The sequence below is a fragment of the Myotis davidii genome, unplaced genomic scaffold (assembly GCF_000327345.1).
Source record: "Myotis davidii unplaced genomic scaffold, ASM32734v1 scaffold2623, whole genome shotgun sequence".
NCBI lineage: Eukaryota > Metazoa > Chordata > Mammalia > Chiroptera > Vespertilionidae > Myotis > Myotis davidii.
The window spans coordinates 23,018-29,030 of record NW_006294162.1 but is presented as its reverse complement, the minus strand read 5'-3'; the positions used below and the strand labels follow the sequence as shown (position 1 = coordinate 29,030).

The 6,013-nt window shown below is 41.3% G+C and overlaps 1 protein-coding gene across 1 annotated transcript in view; it reads left to right on the top strand.

Moving 5' to 3' along the window:
• Positions 1–6: 6 nt before the first annotated feature.
• RAB9B (RAB9B, member RAS oncogene family) overlaps positions 7–6,013 on the top strand; it is an 11,355-nt gene continuing 5,348 nt past the window's right edge. The window contains exon 1 of the mRNA XM_006768253.2: positions 7–173. The gene's annotated coding sequence lies outside the window, so the exon portion shown is untranslated. The remainder of the gene's footprint in view (positions 174–6,013) is intronic.

Here is a 6,013-nt window from a genome sequence, read left to right as displayed (position 1 = left end):
ACGGCAGGCGGGCGCGAGCAGCAGCTGTCAGGCCACCGAGGTCCAAGCTGCACTTGCTGCCCCACTGAGGACGGGGAGGCAGTGACAGTGTCGCTGAGGAGCCGGGCGGCCGGCTCTCAGAGCTGACTGTCTGGTACCCGTGGCTCTCTTCTATCTTTGTCCCATTGTGTCGGGTAAGGTGACTGTGCGTGGGCAGGGAGCGAGGCCAACAGCCGGGACCCCAGAGGCCCGGAGGTGGGGGGTTTGGGGAAAGATGAATAAAGGGAGGTCTAGGTAATTTCTGGGGGCACTCGCAGCTTGGGGAAGGGCCCTCAACAGTGCAGGGGTCAGAGTTGGGGGGTAGGTGACTGTTGGGGAGGTGGGGGTCGTTGCTGAGTAATCCAAGCGGCTGCCAGAGCTGGGCAGGGAGGGGTAGGACTCTGTGGGGAACGGGTGTGGCTCAGTGCGCATGCGCCACGGCCTCTGGTTCTAAGAGCTGGGGGTGAGATGAGAGGACCTGGGTCCGAGGTAGCTGAAACTATGCCTGACATCACACTTTTTAGATCCCCAATGCTAACAGTGCCCCTGTCATAGAGATAACATTCCTGGTCTCCTAAGGAAGCTTCTCCCGGTACTTTGATCACTTACCCAAACCTTACCTATTTGTCTCTAGCTAGTCTACTTGGGAAGAAGTGGCCTGGGGACAGTGCCAAATTGCTATCTAGTATGCCTTCAGGCTCATAGTCACGGAGCTGTCATCCTGAGGAATGAAAGGTTAGAGGTGAAATTCCACGTTGGTTCCTTCTAGATGCATATAAGATCTAAATATGGACATAAATGTGAGAATAGCATTTCAGTGGCATGACAGCTGTGACTGTTGGACTCAGTGCATGGATGTAGCTGATTATTTGTTAGCTCTACAAAATGAATCTAGTGTACACGTCAGAGGGGCTTACCTGCTAGGTACGCCACCACCACCACTAAGCATCAGGTTGAATTGGAAATAACCTACACCATTTGAGGTGGAGGAACTCGAATATTTTATCATTTCTTATTTGTATTGATTTTCACATAGATTAAAGATCACCTCTCCCAGTTCTCCAGTGCAGTATTAACAAATATTGTGCCAGGAATCAACAGTGAGTTGAGTAGCCTCAACCAGTATGTCACCATTTTGTGCAGATTGCAGCCAGTGCCACTCTCATCCCCGCCCCCCCCCGCCCCAGCCGTGCAGTACAATCCCTCTCAAGACTTGCTCCCAATCTGCACTGTGGATTTGGGCATCATTCTACCCATGGCAACTGAATTGACTTGCCAATTTGCGTTTCTATCTCTCTTCTCTACATCATCACACTAAACTGTACTATTTTCAAAGCTTCAACCTCTTTCTCATGATTGTACTGCCTTCTCCCTCACCTCCATTCCCACTCCCAACTAAACACAATCAGTGGGTGCCAGCACAGCAGATTCAGAAGGTTTCAAGTATGTTGAAATGCAAAGAAAGCTGGCAAGTATCTGTTATATGAATTCCTAATTCACCTTACTGTCTAAGATGTATACCCTAATTGGAATAAAAAGCGAATAAGCTATCCTTAGAGAATGCTTGTTAATCTATTTGGGGCCATGGGATAGGAAAGGAGAATTGCATCTCTATGATAGTTGGTCTGTTAAAGCCAGATCTTTCTCTGAATGGGACCAAAATCAGAATAAACATTTTAGTCCAAATCCTAACTTGACATGGGATCCATAAAGGATGTATAAGGGGTTTGATTTACCTATTAAATGTACTTAGAGTTATCAAAGGGTTCTTTTGCCTACATTATGCTATCTTTTTTAAGGTTTGATTTAAATTTGGCATATTCTGGGGGAGGAAAATTGATTTGTTTGTATACTGTGCTAGTTTTTTAAGTATGTACTAAAGAAGATCACACTCATTTTCAGTGATGATGATGATGGTAGGGATGCCAGCAACCACTAAAAACACAAAATGGAGATAATTATTCTCCTCTTGTTTTTGATGGGAATGGAGGGATCTGTATACTTATTTTTAAAATGTGAGGGAAGGGGAGGAAAACTTGAGTATTTCCACCAACTTTCAACAGGTGGAATTTCTGTTATATTCCATCTAGAAAGTGATCCATATAAGACCATAACTTCTGCTTTTTAGTCACCTTATACTAGTAAATAATAGTATTTGGATTTCTTACAGAACTGTGGCTCTATTGTACCTTGGCATAAATTTAGAGGCATTAGTTTTGGGCACCTATTTAAACAATTAATGGACAAATATTTATTGATTAGCTATATGAGGACTCTGCTACTGCATGTTGAAGTGGCTTCAAAGACATACAAACAAGGGCCTTACTATCTGGGTATTTAAAATTTGGTTGTGTCAGAAAGACATACTTGGAAATAAGGTTTTGGTAACAAAATAAGGTTTGTATAATGCTACTGTTTCAACTGTAAACCATGAGATCTGAAGCTTATATGTTAATTTGTAAACTCCTTGAGGATAAGACCTCGCCTAAAACACGTATGCATGTTCAACAGTGAGTGCTCAAGTGATTAAGCTTTGCAAAGTAGATTAGGTAAGGAGAAACCAGAGGCAAGGGAGAGAACAGTCAGGAAGCTTTCATAATAGATTAGATGCAAGGAGATGTGGGCCAAAATGAGGATGATAGCAGAGGATCAGAAAAGGATATTCCAAGGAAAAATCAGCAGGATTTAGTGAGTGAAGGCAAGGAGACAAGCCTAAACTGTATTCATCTCTACTTCCAGCAAACAAACAAGACTTGGAGATAGCAGAGGTGAATAGAGGGTCACCTTAGTAAGGAAACTGCACCCAATAGGCACTCAAATGTTTTCTCAAGCATCAATAGCAGGATTGGATGAGAAAATCCTTAAGGTCCCTCCACACTGAGATTCTGTGGCAGATACTCAAAATTATTGGGAAACAAGGCGTTCTCAAATATGGAAGACAAAGAAAATGAAGAATTGTTATATTCCTACTGGCAGGCCCTTTTGAGAAGGGTTAATACTGAGTCATAAGGCTCCCTCCAGTGAGTGAAAGGAGGTAGAGGAGCAAGAGGAACAAACGTCTCAAACCAAAAATTTCAATAAATGCATACAAATTTTTGAAGGCTTCATAAGTTATTCACCCCCCTCCCCAAATCCTATGAGTTAAGTAGGACAGGTATTATCAGTTCTATTTTTATATAGGACAATATTGAAACACAGAAAGATTAAGTGACCTGTCCAATTTCATAAAATAAATTAATGGGAAAGCAGCGATGAAGACTCTTATCTCCGGATTGCTGCCAGCCCAGTGCACTTGACATTGAACCACATTGCTTTTCCTCCCTATGTACCCAGAAGTTATGTGTGCACATGACCAAATAGGGAATGCACAAGCAACTGCAGCATTATCTCAGATAGTTATTAATACTTCATCATTATTCCTGGAGCTGAGTATTTGGTTTCCATATGCACTCAGTCCTTGACCCATCATCTGATGTATCCGCAGTAAGGAAAGTAGAGTTAGTAAGTCATTGAATGATATGAACACCTGTTTGCTAGATATTTAAAGTTTATTTGGCACAAGCCCTTAATACTACCAGTATTGTGCCCAAGTTTTCACTTCCTTCTATTACTTTTCTAAGTGAGAGTTCAAGAGTTCTGCTATGAAAGTTATCACACAGACCAGTATTAAAAATAAAGAGGTGTACTAGCACTTCTTTCATCACCATTTAAAGAAATGTTTGTTACTTGAGCTAGTGCCAAAGACAGCAGTTTGAGAATAGAGAAAAGAGGACAAAAATAAAGAATTGTGGTAAACTTGAGAATACTTTAGAATAGATATAGACCAAGAAGGAGGATAAAGTCTATCAATTTAAAAGACATTATTTAAATTCATAATTACTAATTTATATTTCTAATAAATCCCTTATAATATTCTTTATTTATATTTGAAGAAAATAACATGACAAACAAAATAGGTCCAGAGACCTGGAAGCATAGAACAGAGTTACAGATCTTAGAAGGAAGGGGAGCAGGAAGAGAACTTATATGCATACATGCATAGCCCATGGACACAGATAATAGTGCAGTGGAGGCATGAGGTATGGGGGCGGGGCGGGGAAGCTGGGTGGAGGGGAGCAAAAGGGAGGGAAATGGGGGACATCTATAATACTCTCAACAATAAAAATTTTTTTAAAAAATTACATGAGATTATTAAGCAAGAGAGATTGTTTTTTAAAGTTTCTTTGTTCCTCACTATGAAAGAATACTCAACAAATCCAAGGACTGTTTTTCTTTTTAGGCCAGTATTCTTTGATTTCAGAGGGAAAGGGAGAAGGAGAGAGAAATAGAAACATCGATGATGAGAGAGAATCATTGATTGGCTACCTCCTGCATGCCCCACACTGGAGATCAAGCCCACAACCTGGACATGTGCCCTGACCAAGAATTGAACTATGACCTCCTGGTTCATAGGTCGATGTTCAATCACTAAGCCATGCTGGCTGGGTGAACAGTATTCTTTTCTTTTTTTACTTTATTTTTATTGTTGACACTATTACAGATGTCTCACATCCCGCCCCCCCTTAGCCCACTTCCACCCAACCCCCACCCTTTCCCCTCTGGCCATCCCATGCTGTTTAGACCAATATTCTTGATGATGGTTAAATAATATTCTTGCCATAATTAACTAAAATGTTAAATGAAGTTGCGTTTCAATTTAATAAAGCCAGTTAAATACTAAAAGTTGTGTTGAAGACAGATGATCAAAATTAATGAGTAAAATAATTATCCAATAGAATATATTGTAAATAGGGAATCCCCAAACATAACTTTTTCTTCTCTGATCTTGTGAAATCAAATGCAGAGACAAACTCAAGGAAGATTGATGAGTGTGCTAGGACAGTGGTGGGCAAACTCATTAGTCAACAGAGCCAAATATCAACAGTACAACGATTGAAATTTCTTTTGAGAGCCAAATTTTTTAAACTTAAACTCTATAGGGAGGTACATTGTTATTAACTTAATTAGGGTACTCCTAAGCGGGGCTTTGCTAAAAAACGTCCTCAATCTGATTGAGGTACGTTCGCTGAGGAACCCTTCCAACTCTCCAGTCCACACTCATCTTGTATACTTGTTTCAGATAGATGAGTGTGGATGGGAGAGTTGGAAGGGGTCGACCTCAGCGAATGTACCTCAAAGCAATGTACCCCCCCCCCCGGTGCTGCGTATCCCGTCGCCTGACCGACTGACACCCCCCACTTCTTGTAACACCACTTCTTCAAAATAGACTCGCCCAGGCCGAAAACCGACTTCTGCATATGGGCCACGAAGTTTCAATCGAACTGTACATGCACGCCCGCACATGGTATTTTGTGGAAGAACCACCCTCAAGGGGCCAAAGAGCCGCATGTGGCTCGCGAGCTGCGGTTTCCAACCAGTGTGCTAGGAAGTTCTTGGAGATAATAACATTGATAGGTATAAAGCAGCCATGGGCAAACTACGGCCCGCGGGCCAAATCCAGCCCCTTTGAAATGAATAAAACTAAAAAAAAAAAAAAGACCGTACCCTTTTATGTAATGATGTTTACTTTGAATTTATATTAGTTCACACAAACACTCCACCCATGCTTTTGTTCCGGCCCTCCGGTCGAGTTTAAGAACCCATTGTGGCCCTCGAGTCAAAAAGTTTGCCCACCCCTGGCATAAAGGGAAGGAGTTTCATCTCTGACATAGAATCTCAGCATATCTTAGATTCTCTGTGCTTTCCCTTTCCTGAATATCTTCTGTGAATATCACCTACTTTCTTTGGTGTGCTTTGATTGGAATGCTCAATAGAGAGACAATATAGAAGTTTAAAATTACATAAAGTACACTCAAATTAGGACAAGTTTAAGTTTTTGCAATAAAATTATTTGTCCATATTAAACATTTATAGCATTTTAAACTCAAGTATATTTATGAAAAGCATTCTCTGTAGCTAAGTTGAGGTTGATCTGTTGTTTTCCTGGAGCAATATA